Consider the following 20620-nt stretch of genomic DNA (forward strand, 5'->3'; position numbering starts at 1 on the left):
ATGGGGTTCGCCCACAGTGCTGATCTCGAACAAAACAGCTGACAAGCTCTTCATGAAATTGTGTGTATGAGCTGGAGAAAGGAAGCTAGAAGGTGGTAGAATTAGGAGGACACAGAGCTGGTCACACAATCATACCCCGAGGGTACTTAACCATGAGTCAAGGCCCCTTGGAAGGAAGTGTCCAAGGGCATCCTCAGGGCCACAGGGTTTCTACCCATGCCTCCTCCATTCAATAGCTTGTCAATTCCTCTGATCAATACACAGGAAGCATTTGAAGCCAGGAGCAACAGTGAACATATTGGATGCCAAAAGCAGGGTGTTATCGTTTAGATGTGAAGTTCCTTCTAAAAGCTCATGTGTGAGACAATGCAAGAAGGTTTAGAGGAGAAATGATTGGGTTGTGAGCATCTTAACCAAAACAGTGAATTAATCTCCTGATGAGATTAGCTGAGTGGTAACTGAAAGTGAGTAGGGTATGGCTGGAGGAGGTAGGTCATTGGGGGCATACCTTTGAGGTATATATTTTGGATCTGGTGAGTAGACACTCTCTCTCTCTCTCTCTCTCTCTCTCTCTCTCTCTCTCTCTCTCTCTCTCTCTCCTTTCTGATTATCATGTGAGCTGGTTCCTTCCACCACACTTCTGCCATGATGTCCTTCTGCCTCACCTTGAGCCCCAAGGAATGGAGCCAGCCTTCTATGGACTGAAACCTCTGAAACCATGAGCCCTGAAGTAAACTCTTCTTCCTCTAAAGTTGTTCTGGTCAGGTCTTTCAGTCATGGAGTGAAAAAGCTGAATAAAACACAGGTTCTGAAATGTCTCAGTTAGCTGGACAGATGGAATGAACTGAAATAAGAGAAAATGAATTGAGGGAAAAACTGTAAAGTTCCAAACAGGATACCAAAAACTACAACACTATTATAGGAGGAACTATGTCTTAAACTCATATACTACGGAGGCTGGGGTTGTGGCTCAGTGATGGAGCACTTGCCTGGCATGCGTAGGGCCCTGGGTTTGAGTCTCATCACCACATATAAATAAATAAAACAAAGGTACATTTACAACTAAAATAAATACATATTTAAAATGAAATAAAATAAACTCGTATACTAAGTTTTAACTCCTAATACTTCAGAATGTGGGCTTATTTGGAAATAGGATTGTTGAAGATAGAGTTAGATGAAATTATACTAGAGAAAGGTGGGCTCCTGACCCTGAAAGACTCTGTCCTTATAAAAAGGGAAATTTAGAAGTAAACACAGGAGAACACCATGTGATGATAAAGGCAGAAATTAGTTTGATGCTTCCTAAGCCAAGGAATGCCAAAGACTGCCAGCAAACCACCAGATGCTGGCGAAGAGGCACAGAATAGACTTCATCATATTTCTCAAAAGGAAACAACCCTGCCAATACCTTCATCTCAAACTCCCAGCCTCTAAGCTTGTGAGACAACACATCAGGCCACCCAGTTTGTGGCACTTTGTTATGTCAGCCCTAGAAAACTTATTCAAGCACAAAGACACATTTGGGAAGATGAGATTGAGTGACAGCTTATGTGAAAGAGACTAGGAGAATTGGTTGGTCATAAGGTCAAGAAAAGTCAGCAGTGCCCCATGGCTGCCCAAACAGCCAGGTCAGAAGCGGAGCTGACTTAATAGAAGGTGTGGGACTTGGACCCTTAAGGGTGTGCTAGACAGGCCTCACCTGCAGGGCCTGATGTGGTCCTAACAACCTCAATTGGAGACAAACAGGAGGATCTCAGTGTCCTGTGCCCAGAAGTAAAGAGATGATCCAGAGGAGGACCAACAGAGGTGGGAAAGAAATGGGAAGAACAGAAGAGGAACTGGGTTTTCTAGAAAGAAACATAAGGAGAAAAGATGGAGCCCATAGAAGAGAAACAGACTTCAAAGGATGGCCAGAACTATCAGGCATTGTTGCCCAAAAATCTAACGGGCCACCTCTATGGGGAAATGAGTTGTCTTTGAAGTACTCAAGATTTCACCTTCTGGCCACTCAGTAGGGACTTGTACAGGTGACTTCTAGCACCAGGCAGCTCCAAGAAGGGTCCATACACATTTCTGCTTGACTTGACCCAAGCTTCTTACCCTTTTAGAGCCCACCATGAGATGTTTTGATCCCAAAACCTTTCTTTCTTTTTTTTTTTTTTCTTTTTCTTTTTTACCAGGGATTGAACCCAGGGACACTCAACCACTGAACCACATCCCCAGCTCTTTTTATACTTTATTTTGAGACAGTGTCTCACTAAATTGCTTAGGGTCTCAATATGTTGCTGAGGCTGGCTTTAAACTTGCAGTCCTCCTTCCTCAGCCTCCTATGTTTCTGGAATTATAGGCATGCATCACTGCACCTGGGCAAAACTTTTAATTAATGGCTTTAACAGATTGAATTGTGCCATCCAGTGCTGGAATAGATGTTTGGTTTACTTCACTTGAACTCATCTGGCTTACTCTAAAAAATCCAGCTTCTGTCCTTTCCATTCTAGGGTCTTCTGGTTCTCCTGGACTGATGAGCTATGTTCTCTTCTACAGGAAGCTTTGCTTCTTCTGCAGTCAATCACTTTCGACCAAGACCCCAAGCATTTCCCGCCCCCCTCTCTAGACAAAAGCCCTCTTTTTACCAGACTTACTGTGGCTAGATTTTCCAACCCTGTCCAGTTGCTGGGTACCCTCCACTGACAACACTCGAGTTGCTCAGGGTCTTTTCTAAAATCTATGTCTAGAAATGAGTACAGAATGACCAGGGAAAATCCAATCTGGATCTTGCATTTCTCTTAGTGCCATCTAAAACGGCATTGTCTGGAGCAACTCCATCACCTTGCGGGCTCCTGTGAAGCCTGTGCACAATTAAACCCCCTCAGATCTTTTTCTCAGGCTCTCAGCCAAATCAGGTCTGCCCCCACCCCCAACCCCCTCAAGAACTTGAGTAATTAATTTCTGCAATCTAAATGCGACTTTCCATCTGCCCCTGTTAAATTTCATCTTGTTAGTTTAAACCCAGCATTCCAGTCTGTTGAGATCATTTTTGAATCTTTCTTCTGTCTTTTATAGAAGCTGCCCATCATGGCCTTGTCACCAACAAATTTGATAAGCTCGCTTACTCCAGTTTCATCCAAGTTATGTATAAAAATGTGAAGTTTAATTTTTTGGAAGCTTACCTGCCACAAACCATCTTCCCTTTTGGAATCTCTAAATCATATGGTCGTTCTTTCCCAAGTCAGATGTCCTACAGTCTAAGGAAGGTCTCTGGGCATGTCATTTCTTTCCTTGGTCATTATAAATGCCAGGCTGATGTGTTTTCTTTCAGATGAGTATTCTGTCACATAACTGCCTAGTTCTTGGTCATGGTCAGCATCAAATCCAGATGACAGTTTGGGTTGCCATTTATCGACCTCCTCAGCAATGACAATGGTACAGAGGCAAGAATGCAAGAATATATCCAACCCTGAACTTTAAACAGTATTTGACTTCTAACAGAAGCCAGGCTGCCTATCCCCCATCATTACTGCAGCCTCTCTCCCTGACAGCTTTATAATCCATACTGGGAGAGCAGCATCCAAATTCTTCTGACTAGCTAGGGAAGCTGTAATAGAGATATGTCATCACTTGGACCTGCTCAGCTGCAAGGTATGCTGAAATCTTGGCAGCTGGTCAGTGGAGCAAGCAAGAAATGTTATCTAGTATGAGTTTTTGGGAAAAGGGGACAAGGATATAATTGAGGAAGTAAAAAAGAAAGGGGGACATTGATAAATAGCATCTCTGCTCTCCTGCCATTCATATTTGAGAACCACTCCTCTTCTGCTGGAGGGAAGTACAACATATGTCCACGGGATGCTGGTGGAACATTTGTGAAAAACCTGTTGATGCCACAAGCCAAGAGATACCCAAGAGGATGCAGAAATACATATGTAGTAGTTATGTGTGCAGGCTCTGGGTTTAAATCCCATATCTACTGTTTATTAGCTGTGTGACCTTGAACAAACTGTTTTATCTCTCAAGGTTTCAGTTGTCTCATGGAAAAAGCAGAGGCAAAAATAATAAGAGTACATAAGGCAGACAGCATCAAAAGAGATAATGCATATAAAAAGTTTAGCACGTCATAGCAGCTCAGGAAATAATGGTATTGTGGAAACAACAGCTTCAAGGTGCTGAGTACTGACAGGTCAAAGGCTGGAGATGTCAAGAGGAAAGGGCTGAGAAGGGAAAGGAAGAACCAGGGATGCTGGAGGTCAGGGGCAGGGGAGACTGAGAGTTCATCAGATGGGGTAAGGCAGCATTATGTGGAGCTGACCTTGCGGGGAGCCTAGGAAGGAGGTCTGACCTTAAGTCAGACTGGGCAAAGCAGTCAGCCTGAAGCCTCAGAGAAGTCCAATGAAGAGTTTGTTTCTTGGCTCTGAATAAAAAAAAATTTTTTTAAATATTATTTCTATAGAAATTCAGTCAAAAACGGTCTTAATGGTCCATGTTAGAAAGAAGCATAAATATTCCACTTCAAGAAATCTCTTCTGAGGAAACAGTCATCAATAGGCACAAAGATTTATGTACAAGGATGTTCACTGCAGCATTATTTATAACGGTGAAAAATGGCTTGCAATCTAAATGTCCAACCACGGGGGGTCTGTTAAATAAATTATGGCACATGGTGTGATGGAATACAGGCAATCATTAAAAAGTCCATTTTCAAACACATAGGGAAATTATCACATGTTGTTAAATGAAAAAGGCTAGTTACAAAATAGCCCAGATAGTATGATCACAGTTTAGTCACACCTATCCAGAAAGATATACTGAAGTGTTGAGTATGAGTGTCCATTATTTTAATAAATGCTTTTTTAAGAAAAATGGCCCAAAAAATTATACTAGAAGCTCCCATATCAGTTTGTAATAAAAAGTCATTAAATTCAGAACAGGAACACAAACCGTAGCTATGATCTAAATGCCAGGAGCTATAGAGGAATGGATGAGAAAGGACCTGGCTGCTTTGAGGGGCTGAGGGCTAAAAGATTCTGCATGCCATGGGCATGAGGCCAGGTGGAACCCAGGCAAAGATTAGGCCAGTGGCTTTCAACCAGAGCTCAATATCAGAAGTGCCAAAAATACTAGTGCCCAGGCTTTGCCCTTAGGATTCTGACTTAATTAAGGTCTAGGATGTGAATATCACGTCTATTTTTTAAAAATTTATAAGTGATTCTTATGGGAATGAGTGAATTTAGTGTTGAGCTGGACCAAGCCACATTTACCTGTATTCAGAGGTATATTGGAGGCTGCTCATCGGGTACACAGTCTTCTCTCTACACTGGATCCAGCACAGGAAGACTCGCTTTAGAAGGTGGAGTGATGCTGAAAGTGAGGTACCTGCTCTATGCAGGAAAATTACCCTCAGCCTTGGGGGATAACAGAAGTACTCCTTAGATCTGGCTTGTTGGGGAGCTTTTGCCACAAATACACTGCTCTGCACTCACAGACTCCTGATTTGACCTAGGGTTCCAGCTGACTCCATCAGCTGAAAGTACAGGCTCTATGAAAGACAGAAGGAAAGAAAAGCAGGATCCTGGGAAATCTACAGGGACTTGACCCTGAATATGTAAGAGCTAGTGGTATTTTCCTCTGCTGTCCTGCTTTTGGGTAGAAACACACACCAGCCAATAGACCAATGAATGTGTGGATCTTAAAAGTAGTCTGCTTTGGGTGGATGAGGCCTCTTGAAGGGCTCCTAGTTTCCCCCAGGCACCTTGTGGGAAGAGAAGCAGAGGGAACAAGCTATTAGAAACAAAGTCTGTATTAAATGATAAGATCTCCCAGCATCTCACTTCAGATATAAAATTACTCAAGGCACCAAAAGAAGGGAAAGAAGAGGCCTGGGTTGGGTGCTTAATACACTGGATCCATCCATCCCTGAATAATTAAGAGCCAACTCAGCTCTTTTGTACACCTTATGGAAGGGATCCTGGGGGGGCCTTCAGGATAATGGCTGCAGCAGCAGGGAGGGAGCTTTGCTCAGGTAGACCCGTGGGGCTTACAAGTAGGAATGCATCTCAACTGTACCTCATAAGCCATTTCCTTGCAGTCGCCTCCCTGGTGGCCTTGTGTCTGCTCTGGCAGAGAAACAGTCTGCAGATAATCCAATGATCAAACCACAGTGCACATCTTTGCAATGCATTGCATCTGTGTACACATGCATATTCATACACACACATACACCTCAACACACAGCAAACTTACCTTCCAAAATGACATCTGCTTCAGGCTGAGGCGACAAGGACAAGGTACTTCGTGAAGATGCAGTGACTGGCATTCAAGCGGTTTACTAACAGAGGGGCTAGAAATTGGCCTAAAACTAAATATTCCCTACAAATAATCCACATCAAAAAAGCAAATGAATCACTCCTGGAAAATCAAGAGGCAACTTCAATCTCCATTCAAAATCAGTGACGCGAGGGCCAGAAAGGGCTTGGGGTTCATCACTGCTTTTTTATAGCTGAGGAATCCGATGGTTTGGCAGAAATGTTCAAGTGGGGAAGCCTCCCTCAAGGCGAACCCAGCCTTGAGGTTCTTGAAACTTATATCCTGTGTTTGATCCTCAGGGGATGGGCAGAACAGATGGTCACTAGCTATCCTCCAAGAACCAACCCTTTCCCATCACAGAAGATGCCAGTCAGACATGCTCCTGGTTCAAATGCAAAGATATTCTGAAAATATTGACAGGGCTTCAAATTCAAACGCGTTCCATATGCAAGTCTGATTAAGTTGTCCTTATTAAAGGCAGATCAATGAGGGCTGTGTCATGGTGGGTCTCGGCATATGCAGGGTTGACTCTAAAGGTTTTCAAGCACTCAGGGAGAACCCAACAATATCCTTGTCCTACAGCAGAGGAGGAGACTCTGCCAATCCCAGTGTTCAGCCCAATGGTCTGTCCTACTTTCCCCAAGGTGTCCAGCAGCAAAGTGGACAGAAAATCATCTTCTCTCTTTTTTTTCCACTCTAAAAAAAGTCTAGTAATTTTTTATCAGTGCAACACATACACAAACACGCGCACGCGCACACACAGACACACACACACACACACTCATATCAGGATAAAAGCATGCATCCTGCAAGACTTGGTTTGCATCGTTCATGCCCAGGAAAGCAAAATACTAAAACAGAAGAGAAGAAGGAAAGTGGCATGGCAGAGCCACAGAACACTTGGCTCCCTCCCCTCCCTTTCCTTTCAAAACTCTGCTTTAACTGAAAGTTCTTCCTGCCACTTTCTAGCCTTCAAGCCAGTTAGAAGAAGAATTCCTCAGAAGGAGAGTCTTGGAGGAGACTGTCTGAGATACAGGGTGGCATACACGATTCCTTTCCAGATCGCTCATTAGAGAATCAATTCCACAGCTAAGCAGATGTCTTTAAAGCAAAGCCATAGAGAGGGAGATCTGAAGAGGAGAGCATAATGTCAGTGAAATCCAGGTACTGCACATACAAGCTACAAAAGAAGGCTCAGATTGGACAAGTCAAGACACTTGCCTTGTCTCTTGTCATACATTTAAGACCAAGTTAATTAAGTACTGTCATAAATTTAAGACCAACTTAGTGATGGCTAAACTCAAATATCTAAAATTACAGAAAATTCACTCAGTACAAGTAACTAAATCTAACACATATGCCACTCCTTCATAGAGAAATGAAGACAGGCAAGTGATCAAGGTAATCGTATAAGGTAAAAGATGGTCTCAGGACCCACTGAGTTCAGACCATGAGGTATATACCAATACTTCCTCCCAATAGTTGTCATCCCCAGACCTCCAGATGCCTGGCTTTACCTTTGTCTACAACATAGGTATGAGGGAGGTTGGGGCCATAAAATGGCTCAGTTGGTAGAGTGCTTACCTCACATACAAAGACCCTGGGTTCAATCCCCAGCACCACACACACACACACAAAAAAAAAAAAAGGTATCAGGGAGATGTTCAGCCCCTTCACAGTGTGAAAGCTGAAGCATGGAAAGGAAATTTGGAACTTAGGAACCAACAAATTTGGAAATTGGATCCTAGCTTTCTCAGTCCTACACCCAGACCACAAGTGCTTTGGATAAGACCACATTAGCTATCAGATCACTCACACAAATCCACACGGAAAGCACACACACACACACACACACACAAATTCCATCACAGATATCGAGGCAATGTTAGTAAGTATGTCCTCCTAGTCTGGCTAATTGACCTTCACATAGGAAGATCAGAGACATGCTTTGCTTACTATTGTTTCACAGCTCCTAGCGCAGTGTCTTTCACATAGTAGGTACTCAGTAAATAAAGAACATGTATGTGACTATATTGCCACCATTGGGCTCATCTACCATGTATTATCCAGGCAATGACAAAACCAACACTTGAGGATCATGGGGAACATCTGGCTTCCACGGCAGGGTGGGGAGAGTGCACCAGAACACAGTCCTGAGTCCTCTATGGCAATATAACAAAGTAACCTGCACTTCTCCCAGGGTTCTTGTCCTTTTGCCTTCTGTGTCCCCTTTACCATCTCAAATCTCAACGAAAGTAGTGAATTGGTTGATTAATTCATAGTGATCTAGGTTTCTGTCTCATTGACTTTCTTTGTGGGATATGGGAGGGTAACCAACTCTAAGGACAAATGTGTCATGGTCAATGTTCCAAATAATTAGACCCAATAGCATCTTCTTCCCAAATGGACATACTCCATCTAGCAACATTCATCCCTATTAAGCTGAGCTTCCATCATGTTTGCCAATTCTCTATCCCCTTCCTGGGGATTCCCTTCCCTTTTTAGACCCACAGTCAGGACTCAGGGATTTCTGGATGTTCCTTGGGATCCCTGAACAACCAATGGGATCTTCCAGTCTTTTCTCATCCAACCCCTGAATAAGGTTTGCTACATTAGGGGAAACAGAAATTCAGTTGGATTTCTTCCTTTCTGTGAAGAATAAGATTGGTTGGTATCACTGAATTCCTAGTGGGAAAGTGGACAGAAGACCTGAGTTCCAGTCTTGGCTCTATCTCTGGAACCCTGTATCAGTGGATGTGAAATGCTCAGATTTGTACAAGACGGCTCCCTGAACTCAGGAAATTATCATCTCTCAGAAGAATCCTGGTGGGCCTTGAGGGTGAGAATCAGCAGAGGGATCCAATAGGCGAGAGGCAGGACCAGAATGAGGATATTCCAATCAATCCCCAAAGTACAAGTAAATATATGTATAAAATACAGATACAAAATAGATCATTCACATATTAGAATCTTAATTTCTTGATTATAGATACAGGGACTATTCAAGGGCTATAAATTGGTTTTGTTCAGATCATTTCATTTGTCCAGACTGACTCTGAACACTCATTGACTTTGAATACCAAGCTCCTCTGATTCCCTGATCAACACACTGTTATCTGCCTGCACTCTAGATCTGAGTTTGCCATTCCCTTGACATGGACAATCTCCAAGCCTTCCTCCAGCTTTAAGTCTCATAAGAAGTGACTAATGGAAAGGTTTCAAACAAGCCAGGAGGTTCACCCTATGACAGGGAAGCTGCTGGAGTTCCCACAATCCCAATGGAGAGGTGGCAACCCATGGAGGCAGGCTGGACCTCTGGTCTCCTCTGCCTTTCTAGTCTGCCTCTAGTGATGTGGGAACTGCTCCTCATCCAGCCCTTCTGCTGTCTCACCCTCCCTGTACAGACAGTGGTGGGAGGAGGGTTCCGGCTCCTCTCCCTCAGGACACAGCCAGCAAGCTCAGCTCTGTCCCACCTGAGTCATGAAGCTTTCTTTAGCCAGTCCTCTCCTAAGTCCTCCTAAGGTCACCATTTGGCAACAAGCCTAGCTACCTTGCACTGCCCATGTCCACCTTCTCCTCCCCAAGCACACACATGCATCATGGGATCAAACTGATAAATTAGGAAGCTTGATGGGCAGGGGCTCAGCCCTGTACCTCTTTGTATCTACCAGCTCCTAAAATGGTGCATTGCACACAGTAACTTGCTTAAAAAATGCTTGAGGTCCACAGTGACAATAGTGGCCATTTTCAGTTGTGGAGGAGGAAGGCTCTAGCATTCATTCCCAGAAAGGGAAAAGATGGAAGATCCTCCATTCCTTCTGAAATTGGTGGTATTAGTTGTTGATATGTAGAAAGGAGCTGCCCCCCCACATACACACTCACACACTCACAGCCCCCATATACACACCTTTCCTTATTTCCCCACCTGGCAAAAAGAAGAGGCAGTCCCACCTCCTGAGTCCCTCCCCCAAGACCCAGACCTGTTTTCAGTGCTTTACACTGCCCTATGAGTGACTCAATGGCAAGTTCCCTCTCTCTCCTTGATATCTTATCCTCCCACCTCCTCCTGGGAACCTAGATGGGGGGGGGGGTTGTTCAATGCTGTTTCTTTTTTTCCTAGTTATGAGGTCCAGTTCTTGGGCTCAAGTTCCCCTCTGCCCCTTCCTCAAGGTCATCTATCCCCGCTCAGAAAAGGTGAGAGGCCACTTCTAAATGTCAAGAAGAAAGGCAGGGAGGGTAACAGAGAAGACTAAATGGGGATAGGCTAAAAGATGAGAGGAAGTGGGGTCTGGGAGGGCAGTGGAGAGGGCCATGGAGCCAACACGACAGAATGAGGAGCAGAATGAGGCCCAAATGGGAAGCAGTAGGGGCTGAGAAACATGAAAAGAGGCTGGATTAGCTAGGGTTTGGAGGGGAAAGATGGGATTGGGGTCAGAGTACGTGGGATTGTGGTGGGGTTTAGGCAAGCCTCCAACCTCCAATCCCATTTGGTTGGTCGGAAAGGAGGGCATCCTGCGGGTGGGCTGCCCCTTCTGCGCTCCGCCTGCCTTCACCCCACTCCCCACGGGAAGCCTGGAGAGGACCACACGGTCACCTATCCTCATCCAGACTCGGGGCCCACTCCTGACCGGCGCGACGAAGAGAAATGACCCAAAGACCTGGTAGGGAGAGAAGAAGGTGGGAAGAATGGCGCTTCAGGTGGTCCTCCTGGTTGTTTAAAGTTTGTGGCCGGTCCTCTCAAGCCTCGCCTTCTTCCTCCGCGGTTCGAACGACCACTTCCCTCTCCGCTCCCGCCCTCCCAGCTCGGGTCCCAGATCCCCTCTCTAGTCTCCATCCCTCCCTGTGCCCGAGCGCCCCCCGCTCCCTCCCTCCGCTCTGGATCTCCGGCACGACGTGAGCGGAAAGTGAATGGGCAGCCCCAACCACAAAGACAAATTACCATGAGAAAAATAAATCGGGAAATCGCCGTTGGCGTCCCAGGTTCCCGCCGCCGCACCCCTCTCCACCCCTCTCCACCCGCCCAGGCGGGAGCGAAGGGCCCCCGGAACCCTCCATCTAAGGCCTGGCGGGCAGAGTTTGGGCTCCCTGGGGCCCAGTCAGGGCTGGGGTGTCCTAAAGGGGGCCTGAGAAGAATCGCGTGGGGGCCCCCACTCTCTGCCGCGGCTGGGGAACGGAGACGTCCCGGAGCGGGAGCTTTCACACCCTGGGCGGGCCACGCGTTCCCACGCGCCTCGCCGCCCGCACTCTCCCTCCACCACATTTACTCGCCAGCCTTCTCAGAGCCTCCATCTCCGCGCCAGTCTCAGCGTCTCTGCCCGGCTCCCTCCCAGCCTTGCACTGGTCGGTCCCCTCCTCCAGGCCCGGGCCCCCAACGCGGCGGCAGCCCAGACGCACCGATTGCAGCTCAAAGAGGGCCCAGTGGAATGGGGACGCGGAGCCGGTGGGAGGCAGGAACGCAGCATCGCTGAGGGAGCCCGAGCCGAGATAGCAGCCCGCGACGCGGAATCCGGTGGACCCCTGTCCTCCGCTGCACCCTCCCCCATCTGCCTCCAACTTGCCAGCGCCCCTCGGTCCCACTCCTCTACCCACCCGAGTTGCTGAAGTTTGCAACTTGCAGCCCCAGCCCGTGCGGAGAAAGCGCCCAGGGCTCCAGGGACTCACCTCCTGGCTGCACGCGCAGGTGCTGGATTCCCCGCGGTTCTCTGGTCCTGATTGCTCCGAGAGGTGGCGGCGAGCCGGAGGGCTGGCGGCCCGTCTGGGAATGGGGCGGCCGCGCAGGAAGGGTCCCTGGCCCTTGGTTCAGCGCTCCGGTGCAGTCCGGACCCGGGCCGCGCCCGCTGCGCTTGGACTCCTCCAGCAACCGCTGGATGCGCGGCCGACCCGCCCGGCTCCGCGGAGCTGGGCTCTGGCACCAACCCCCGCGCTCCAACTAGCTCCAGACCCGGCGCGCCGGAGAGAGCAGGGAGGAGGAGATCTAGGGAGCAGAAGGAGGGAGGGAGAGGCGGTGGGGGAGGAGTTGGGAGCGAGGGGAGTGAAGGAGGGGAGAAAAGGAGGAGGGGGTTGTAGAGGACCTGCGGCGGCTGGCGCTTCACCCGCCAGCCCTGAGGCGCAAGGGAGAGCGCAAGGGGGCGCCCTGTGTCCCCATGTCCCCTAGCCCGGATCCCTGCCCCTGACCTGTCAAGTGTGTGCGACCAGGAGGGTGGACAGAAGCCTCTCCTCCCCGGTCTGCATCCTTAGTCCCAGACCAAGGTCCTCCCCCAGCACCTTTTGCTACATCCCGCCTTGGCGCCTTTGGTCTCTCTGATCTCGAACCTGGCTTCCTCATAGAGCGTCAGCGCGGCCTCCCCACCCCAACTCTTGGGCCTGAGAGACAAGCTCTCCCCCCGCCTTGTACACACACGGTAACCCCGTGCTCCCCAATTTCCTAGCCCTATTAGCTAGAGAACGATCTTCCTGCCTGTGGATTCGAAGGAGGAAGAAACCGCGTACAAAATGAGGGAGGTGCGTTTTAAACTGCTGGACTGGACTGGAAAGCCTGAACTGGGCGGATGCTGGTTAACCTTGCAAGGCGTACGACCTTGAGAGAATCTCTCCAAGCCTCAGTTTCCTCGGTTGTAAATCGGGGTTGGTGGTATGCACCCTACACAATGGTGAAGAACAAGCAGGGGATCCAGGAAGTAAAATAACGTTAGGAACATTGGGAGGGCACCCAAGGGATGAGCGATCGGCGGAGGCGATGGAGTATTGTCAGCCGAGGTGGGAAGCTTTAGCGCAATCACACCGAGCGAGGAGGAATTGTTTACAAGTTTAAGTGATCTAGTGTTTCTGATGGCTAGGAGGCGGGAGGCTAAGTCCTAAGGAGCAAGCTTCAAATCCTAGCTGCCCGGGCTGCAGGAGCGACGGGAAGGGAGCCCTCTGCTGAACAAAAAAGGTATTTTAAAATTTTAAAAAAGGTGACCTAAGAAAATGAAGAGAAAAAACAAAGGATCTGAAATACTAAAATCAGAAGTGTGAGTCTAAAAGATAATCAAAGAGAACTGTGAAATAAAAATAAATAAGCTGGAGGAAGGAAAACACTAGGAGACTTTCTAGAGTTTTCTAGAAATTAGAGAATTAGAACAAGGTCCAGAAGAAGCATTTTACTTAACAAAATTCTGAGTAATGGAAATCCCAGATAAAGCAGAAGAATGGAAACAGTAAGAGCCCCAGGGAAAGAAACCCCTCTCTGCCAACTCCCAACCAAGACAAGGAGTAGTTTGGCCAGAATGATAGGACAGAAAGGCTGTGCTCAGAATCCAAGAAAGGCATTTGTAAGGCTCTGTAAAAAGAGAAACAGTGTAATATCTCAGACATAAAGACTTTCTAGGGCAACGGAAATGCTGAAACTCATAATGTGCAGAATGGACAGGAATTCACAAATGTAAAACCCATTCTGATCAGAAAGAGAGAGGGGCAGAGAAGAAGAAAAAAGGAAGGAAAGGAGCATGTCCTGGAGCCCATGCATCTAATATTGGTGCAGAAATCAACTTGGAACAATCAATGCACAGGATGGAGGCTAAACTTATCATGGTACAGACAAGGACATAGAGATCTGGAGAACAGAAGCTCTGGATTCTTCAGAATCCCAGGCTAGGATGGGCAGGTCTCCTGATGCCCACTCTGAACCCCTTTCAAACTGTGAGTGCTGGCCCCCCAGCAGGCACTCACCTATCCCCATTACCTAAAGACCACGAGGATTGTTTTTGCCACTGCAAATATAGAAATGTATGTAATATAGAGATACCTTTTAATTAAAACCAAAACATGACAGTATTCCTTATATTGCAGAGACAGGGAATGAGCCTTCTCTTGTTGGGAGAGTAGACAAATGCCTTCTGGGTGATTCTGTCCGCTGCTGCAGCGCTCTCTTGAAAGGCATTCAAAATTTCCTCCATCCTCCACACAGTCTCTCACCATCCTTCTCTCTTCCCACCATGTTTCCATTATTTTCTCTCCTTTCCCTTTCCACCATCACTTTGTGCCCTTTCCTGACTGTCCCTCACCACCTTACAAATGAGTGAGGGGAAGGACCTTAGCACTGGAAGAGAGGACACTGGTCCTGGGAACTCTGGGAAGGAAAACTTCTTTTTGAAGGAAAGTAGGAGCCAAGAAGAGGAGACATTCAGAGAGACACAGACTGAGGAGCTGGGCAGCTTGCAACACTGGGCTAATTAATCCTAATTGCATCCTACTGTATTGTATTGATTAACAGTGATTACTCAAGGGCTCTCAATACAAGAGAACTCAGGAAGGGACATTTTCTCTTGAGTCTGGCTTACCACCTCCTCCAGGCATCCCCTGGCATTTGGCAAAACCAGTCTGGTTAGAATCTCTGAATCATTTACTTGAAACAGAGTTCAGAGCATTGATCCCTTCACCAGCAGCTTCTGCCACCTTCTTTAGACCTTGCAATAACCTGTACAATAATTACTGCTATTAGAAGCAATTCTCCTCCTCCCCAAACACTGTTAATTAAACAGAATGTAAATATAGTAATTAATACAGAATTATCTAAAACAAACAAGCTAAAAAGTAGGGAATACAGAAGGTGGGATGGACTTCTTAGAATTCACTCTTGACCTAGAAATTTCAAACTTACCTTGAACTAAATTTCCAAGGGGTTAAGTAGTACAAATTTTCAAATCCACGGGGGGCCAAGCTGTCTCCCCCCTCCCACCCAAGGGAGTTTTCAGGGTGATCAAGCTACTCTGTAAAACAAGAGTGCAGCCTCTCTGAGGAGACATCAGTGTTTCTGTGTGTGTGTGTGTGTGTGTGTGTATACACATGCCTGTGCATAGCCCAGACACAAGCACAAATCTTGCCTTGCAGCAAAAGGCAAACAACAGCTGGTCGTATGCTGATAGAGAACTGAAAACAAAAAGGCAGCAATCGCTTATAATGTCCAAATAGTTTCCTGGTCCCAGAATGCCTGCTCATTGTGCCTGGGGATGGCAAAAAAAAAAAAAAGCAAATTCCCACCCTAGAAGTCATTGTCACTTTGTGACCCAAAAGCATTCTCAGGTCAGAGGAACTCAAGTGTCACTGAATGACAACTTTGCCATTGTCCCCAACTAATGTGAGGGACCTTCCTTCCTTCCTTCACGAACAGTTGAGTGCCATTCACCATGCTAGGTGGAGAGGTCATAGGAAGGGCCCCACAGGCAGGCAGGGAAGGCAGACAGAACCACGGCGAGTGGAAGGACCACCACAGGATGGGCACCCTGTGGGCACAGGGAAGGCCAGTGACTGGCTGGCAGGGTAGGGAAGTCTTCACTGGAAAGGGCTATTCTAGCCGGGAATGAAAGATGGGGCAGGAATTTGCCAGACAGAGAAGTGGGAGGAAGCAGAGTATTCCAGGCAGAGGAAATAGCATGTGTAAAAGCACAAGGCGATATAATTAGATTTCTGTTTGAAGAATGACTTGGCCCTGGTTAACAGATTCAGAGAGAGATGAAGCAGTGAACGTGAGCAGGTATGTGGTGTGGCCAAAGGAGTCCTGCACCAGCGGTTAGGGCTTCTCCTTCTGGGATAGCTGAGCTACCAAGCAGCGGTCAGTGACCTTGAACAAACCTCTTAGCCTCTCCAACCTTGGTTCCTCATGGATAAAATGAAAGGGATTAAACAACAAGCATTCTATGATTCTGACTCTACAGGCAGATACTTCTTTAAATCTTGCTCTCCATGACACTCTTTGCCTTATTTATGCATTTAGTCCTTTCCATGCGTGGAGCACTTGAGAGTTGACCAAAGTGCCTTCCATATGCTATCTCTTTGACCTTCACACCCATGTGAAGGAGAGAGCTACACTGAAGCCCTAGATGATTTTGCCTGGTCACCTGGCTATAAGCCCTATCTCTGTGCTGATGATGGCCATGTTTGTGTCTGCAGTTCCGACCTCTTTCTTAAAATACAGATGGTTACAATGGCCTGCCCCTCTGCTAGGTGAACATCCAGTGGGCTTCTCACACTTAACCTGCTCAGCATTTAGTTTCTGATTTTCTTTCCCAAACCAGCATCCTGTCAGACTTCTCTACCCTAGTAAATAAAAACTCCATTCTCCAAAGTCCTGGAGTCACTCTGTACCTCCCCCCACCCATCTAACCCATCAATAAATCCCATTGCCTCTACTTTTGACATGTTTTCAGAATCTGACCCCTTTCCCCCACCTACTCCACCAGCACCCCAATTCAAACCACTCTCTTTTCTCACGTGGATATTCACTTACAGAATTTTCTCTACAAAGAAACCTCTTAGGTCAGATCCTGTGACTCCTCTGCTCAAAAACTTCCTCTGGCTCCCCAGTTCTCTGGAGAAAAACCCAGGTCCTTACCAGCCCCACAAGGCCCTTTCAGACATCCTTTCCTACCCCCTTTATCTTCCCCTACATCTCTCTAGCCACATCTGTCTCTCTGCTGCTTCTCAAAGACCTGAGGTTCTCATCTAAGGGCATTTGCATACATTCTCTCTGTTTGGAAATCTCCTTGGCCAAGTGTCCACATGGGTCATTTCCTCACTTCAGTCTCTGCTCCAGTAGAGTTCTTCAGAGATCCATTATCATTTTTTAAAAAATGATAAACATTTGTCACGATCACCACTTGACATTGTACACATTTACTGTCTCCCCTCCCCAAAACATAAATTTCATGAAAGCAGAGTCTCCCTGCTTTGCTGGTTGCTCCAACCCCAGCCCACAGAAGAAAAGATGAGAAAAAGAAGCCTACAATTGTGGGGAGCTGCCACATAGGACCTGAGTGCTCCCCTAGCTTTGAGCGATGGGAATGTGGAGATGTGGCGAGCCAGCCCTGGGCTGAGTGTGAGCTGTGAGCATCTTGAGCGCACGGAGCAGACTGGACTGACCATGCAGCTCTGTCTGGGCTGTGCATGTATGTGCCCCTTTCGCTCGCTCTGCCTTTAATCATCGCAGAGCACATGAGATGGGTGTGACCTTCTAAGATGTCAGTCAACCTGCAGACAGAAAGACATCACGGAACTAGATTCAACCCCCCTGAAACCTGACCCCTTGCCTCATTTGAATGGCTTCTTCCCAATAAAACCGGGTTCCAGGCGTGCTCTTTCTCTTTCTTGCCTGCCTTGTCCCCCTTATGGGAGCTGCGGCTGAGGAGCAGTCACTGAACCCAAAGAGATAGGATAAACTGAGGCTCAGTGGGGTAATTGGTTGTTTTCAGAGCTGAGACTTAAACTCGGATTTTCCATATCAAATTATTCTTGCCTATTGATTATCAGTTATCATCTATAATAGCATTTACAAACCTTTTTAGTAGAAGAAGGACATTACAGTACAACACAGTCACAATTCACCAACTGTGTCTATGGAACCTCACATCAGCCCTCCAAGTCTCCATGTGATGAAGAGTTAGTTACCTTTGAAAACCTAGCCCTCCACCCATGGCTCATCTTGGAGTCTTCACATCCCATTTCCACATCTAAGTGGAGGCTGTGGTGAGGAAGGAGGAAGGCTGGCTTTGTAGCTCGCCCTTGGATTGACACCCAGGGTATCACATCTCTCCCCAGGCCCTCCCAGGCGCCTCTCTCCCTTCCTCTTTCCTGCTGCCTTGGCATAGGCTGTCAGATTTGGACTGAGGATAAGCCTGGAGGAAGTGCAGGTTGGGAGGGGCGTGCAGATCCGAAGGCTGGGGAGAGGCACAGCTGGTTTAGGGAGGACACCAGGCTTCCTGGCAGATGAGCAGGATAAAAGGCCAAATCAAGTGCTCAGCTCCAAGCCAAGGGGCAAGGGTTACTCTCAGATGTTTGGACCCAGAGAGGAACATAAGGTGTGGTCAAACCAGAGATGTATGTTTGTGATTATCTCCCAGGACCATTGGGAGGTCACAGAGATCCTGAGCAAGATCAGGGCAGGGTGAGTGTTGGCCAAAGCCACCTAAGGCAGTGTCCCCCAAGAGAGGCATTCCATTAAGATGAGGATCCCAGGCCTGTAATCAAGGAGGGTCATGGGCTTGTCCTTAGAGGTGCCAACCAGGAACAGAACCCTTGACAGGGGACAGGGGGGATCAGAAGGAGAGCCTCCTACTGAGGGGAGGAGAAACCCACTGGAGTGAGGTCCTGAAGGCTCCATTGTCCCGATCAGCATGTGTCTCCCTGGGTGTTCCATAGCCTCAAACCTCACAGTGGGGAAACACCAGGATGGCAAAATGCTTTACCTAGACCATAAATGAACAGCACCTAAACAGGCATGAAGCAGTCATGGCCTCTAAATGATCTCTTGAGCATGCCACTATCCCAGAACCATACAAAACACCTAGACCCCCGGCCCAGGAAAGAAGCGTGCATTACATTGTTATTGATTAGACACACAGAGGGACACGGTAGGGATGGTGCTGGACCATGAGCAGGGGCCTTGAATACCACAGGAGGGTTTAGACTTTTCCACAGGACAAGCAAGGGCAGTTTGAGGTTTGGGGCAGGAGGTTGACATGCCAGATGCAGGTAATTGGGGGATTGGAGCAAGGGAGACCAGTTAGGAGGCTTAGGACAGCACCAGCAACTACTTCCGCACCTACAGGGGACAGAAAGGACAAAACAGTGAACTCTATTATCTACCTTTGTCGCATGAGGCACAGCCTAAGGGATTAATTGCATCACAGGCTAGGAAACTGAGATGGGTGAGAATAGAAAGGCTAGAAGGACACAGATGCTCAGAAAAGCAGTGGATGGTAAGGGAAGGCCTGAAGGAAAGCATGCACCCCCTGTCACTTTGCCTCAGGGCTGGTTCTTCCCTGAGTCCAGACAGTGAAGGGTAATGGGAGGTGCCCCTAACCCATCCTGGCAATTCTTCAGCAGCTTGGATCTCAGATGTTAGCCCCAAAGCCTTGATCTGCGGGGAGGCAGCAGGCTCCTTCCTTTCAATTAACTAAGAATTCTGCACCCATTATTTGCTCAGTTCTGTGCCAAGGCTGAGAGGATGCAGTAAAGTAAGCAATGTTTAAGGGATGATCATTCTCCTGGGAATGTGAGGTGCATGCAAGAAGGAAGCAGCAGGTGAACGCCAGATGGGCTGCGCCAGACAAGTTCAGGGGAGAGAGAGCCCTGGGGCTGGGCCCAGGAAGGCTTTTTGGAGAATTATACCCTGGTCACCAAGAAGTTGTAGTTGTGGGCAGGCACTGGGGAGGGAGAAGAGGCATTTGGTGGCATTCTTTGAGAAAGTAAAGAAAGGGCAACATCTAGAATCTACTTGGACTTGTAAAGGGTTTTTGACAAAGTTTTCTAGGAAAGGTCTTTTGCAAGTTCAAGTCACCATAGGGTAAAGGGAATGATGCCTCTTTCATCAAGATTAGGAAATGGCTTAGACATTTAGTTTTCTCCAGATGGTGCACTGTTCAAACTCTCTCTTTAAGAATCGATGCAAGGAGCAGAGGTTGTAGCTCAGTGGTAAAACACTTGCTTAGCACACGAAAGGTCCCCAGTTTAATCTTTAGCACTACCCAAAAAAATCAATTAACATGATGTAGCGTAGTCATCTGATGGAATAATAGCCTTAAAAAGGCAGGACATTCTGAGCCATACTGTAATACCAAGGGGCTAAGTGAAAGAGACCCACAGAGCAAATACTGTATACTTCCACTTATATGATATATTTGGAATGGTCACACTCCCAGAAACTGGGGGAAATGAGGAGGCTAGTGTTTACCAGTTGAGAGTTTGAGTTTGGGGGGCTGGGGTTGTGGCTCAGTGGTAGAGTGCTTGCCTAGCACGCATAAGGCGCTGGGTTCGATCCTCAGCACCACATAAATGTAAAATAAAGATATTGTGTCTACCTAAAACTTAAGAATAAATATTTAAAAAAAAAAGAGTTTGAGTTTGGGATGACAAAAATGTTTTGAAGATAGATGGCATGATGGTTATACAATATGAATATACTAACTGCCACCCTGAACTGTGCACTTAAAAATCATCAAGACAGTAAATTTTATGTCAGGATATTGCACCACAAGAAAGAAAGAAACCAACAGATGTAGAATGACCCGGTTTAGATATTGTAAAGTACATTTTTAGCAGGGTCTGGTGGCTCACATCTGTAATCCCAGCTACTGGGGAAGCTGAGGCAAGAGGATTATGAGTTTGAAGTCATTTTGGGCAATTTAGTGAAACTCTGTTTTAAAAAAATTAAAATAAAAAGCACATTTTAAAAAATGGTTAACATGGTAAATTTTATGTAGATTATTTTCCACAATGACAGCCAAATAAGAATCAGTGCCAAGACTGGTCTGATTTATTCCTTTGTAAATATTCAGAAGGGGAAGTT

The 20620-nt window shown here is 47.0% G+C and overlaps 1 protein-coding gene across 2 annotated transcripts in view; it reads right to left on the reverse strand.

Moving 5' to 3' along the window:
* Sema5b (semaphorin 5B) overlaps nucleotides 1-12507 on the reverse strand; it is a 116385-nt gene extending 103878 nt beyond the window's left edge. Inside the window, exon 1 of one of the 2 annotated variants that reach the window (XM_046458063.2) lies at nucleotides 11962-12507. The gene's annotated coding sequence lies outside the window, so the exon portion shown is untranslated. The remainder of the gene's footprint in view (nucleotides 1-11961) is intronic. The other variant, XM_046458062.2, reaches the window with a different exon arrangement.
* Between the last annotated feature and the right edge of the window lie 8113 nt (nucleotides 12508-20620).

The sequence above is a fragment of the Marmota monax genome, unplaced genomic scaffold (assembly GCF_021218885.2).
Source record: "Marmota monax isolate L192 unplaced genomic scaffold, Marmota_monax_Labrador192_F-V1.1 WCK01_AAM20220418_F8-fsc00052, whole genome shotgun sequence".
NCBI classification, from domain to species: domain Eukaryota; kingdom Metazoa; phylum Chordata; class Mammalia; order Rodentia; family Sciuridae; genus Marmota; species Marmota monax.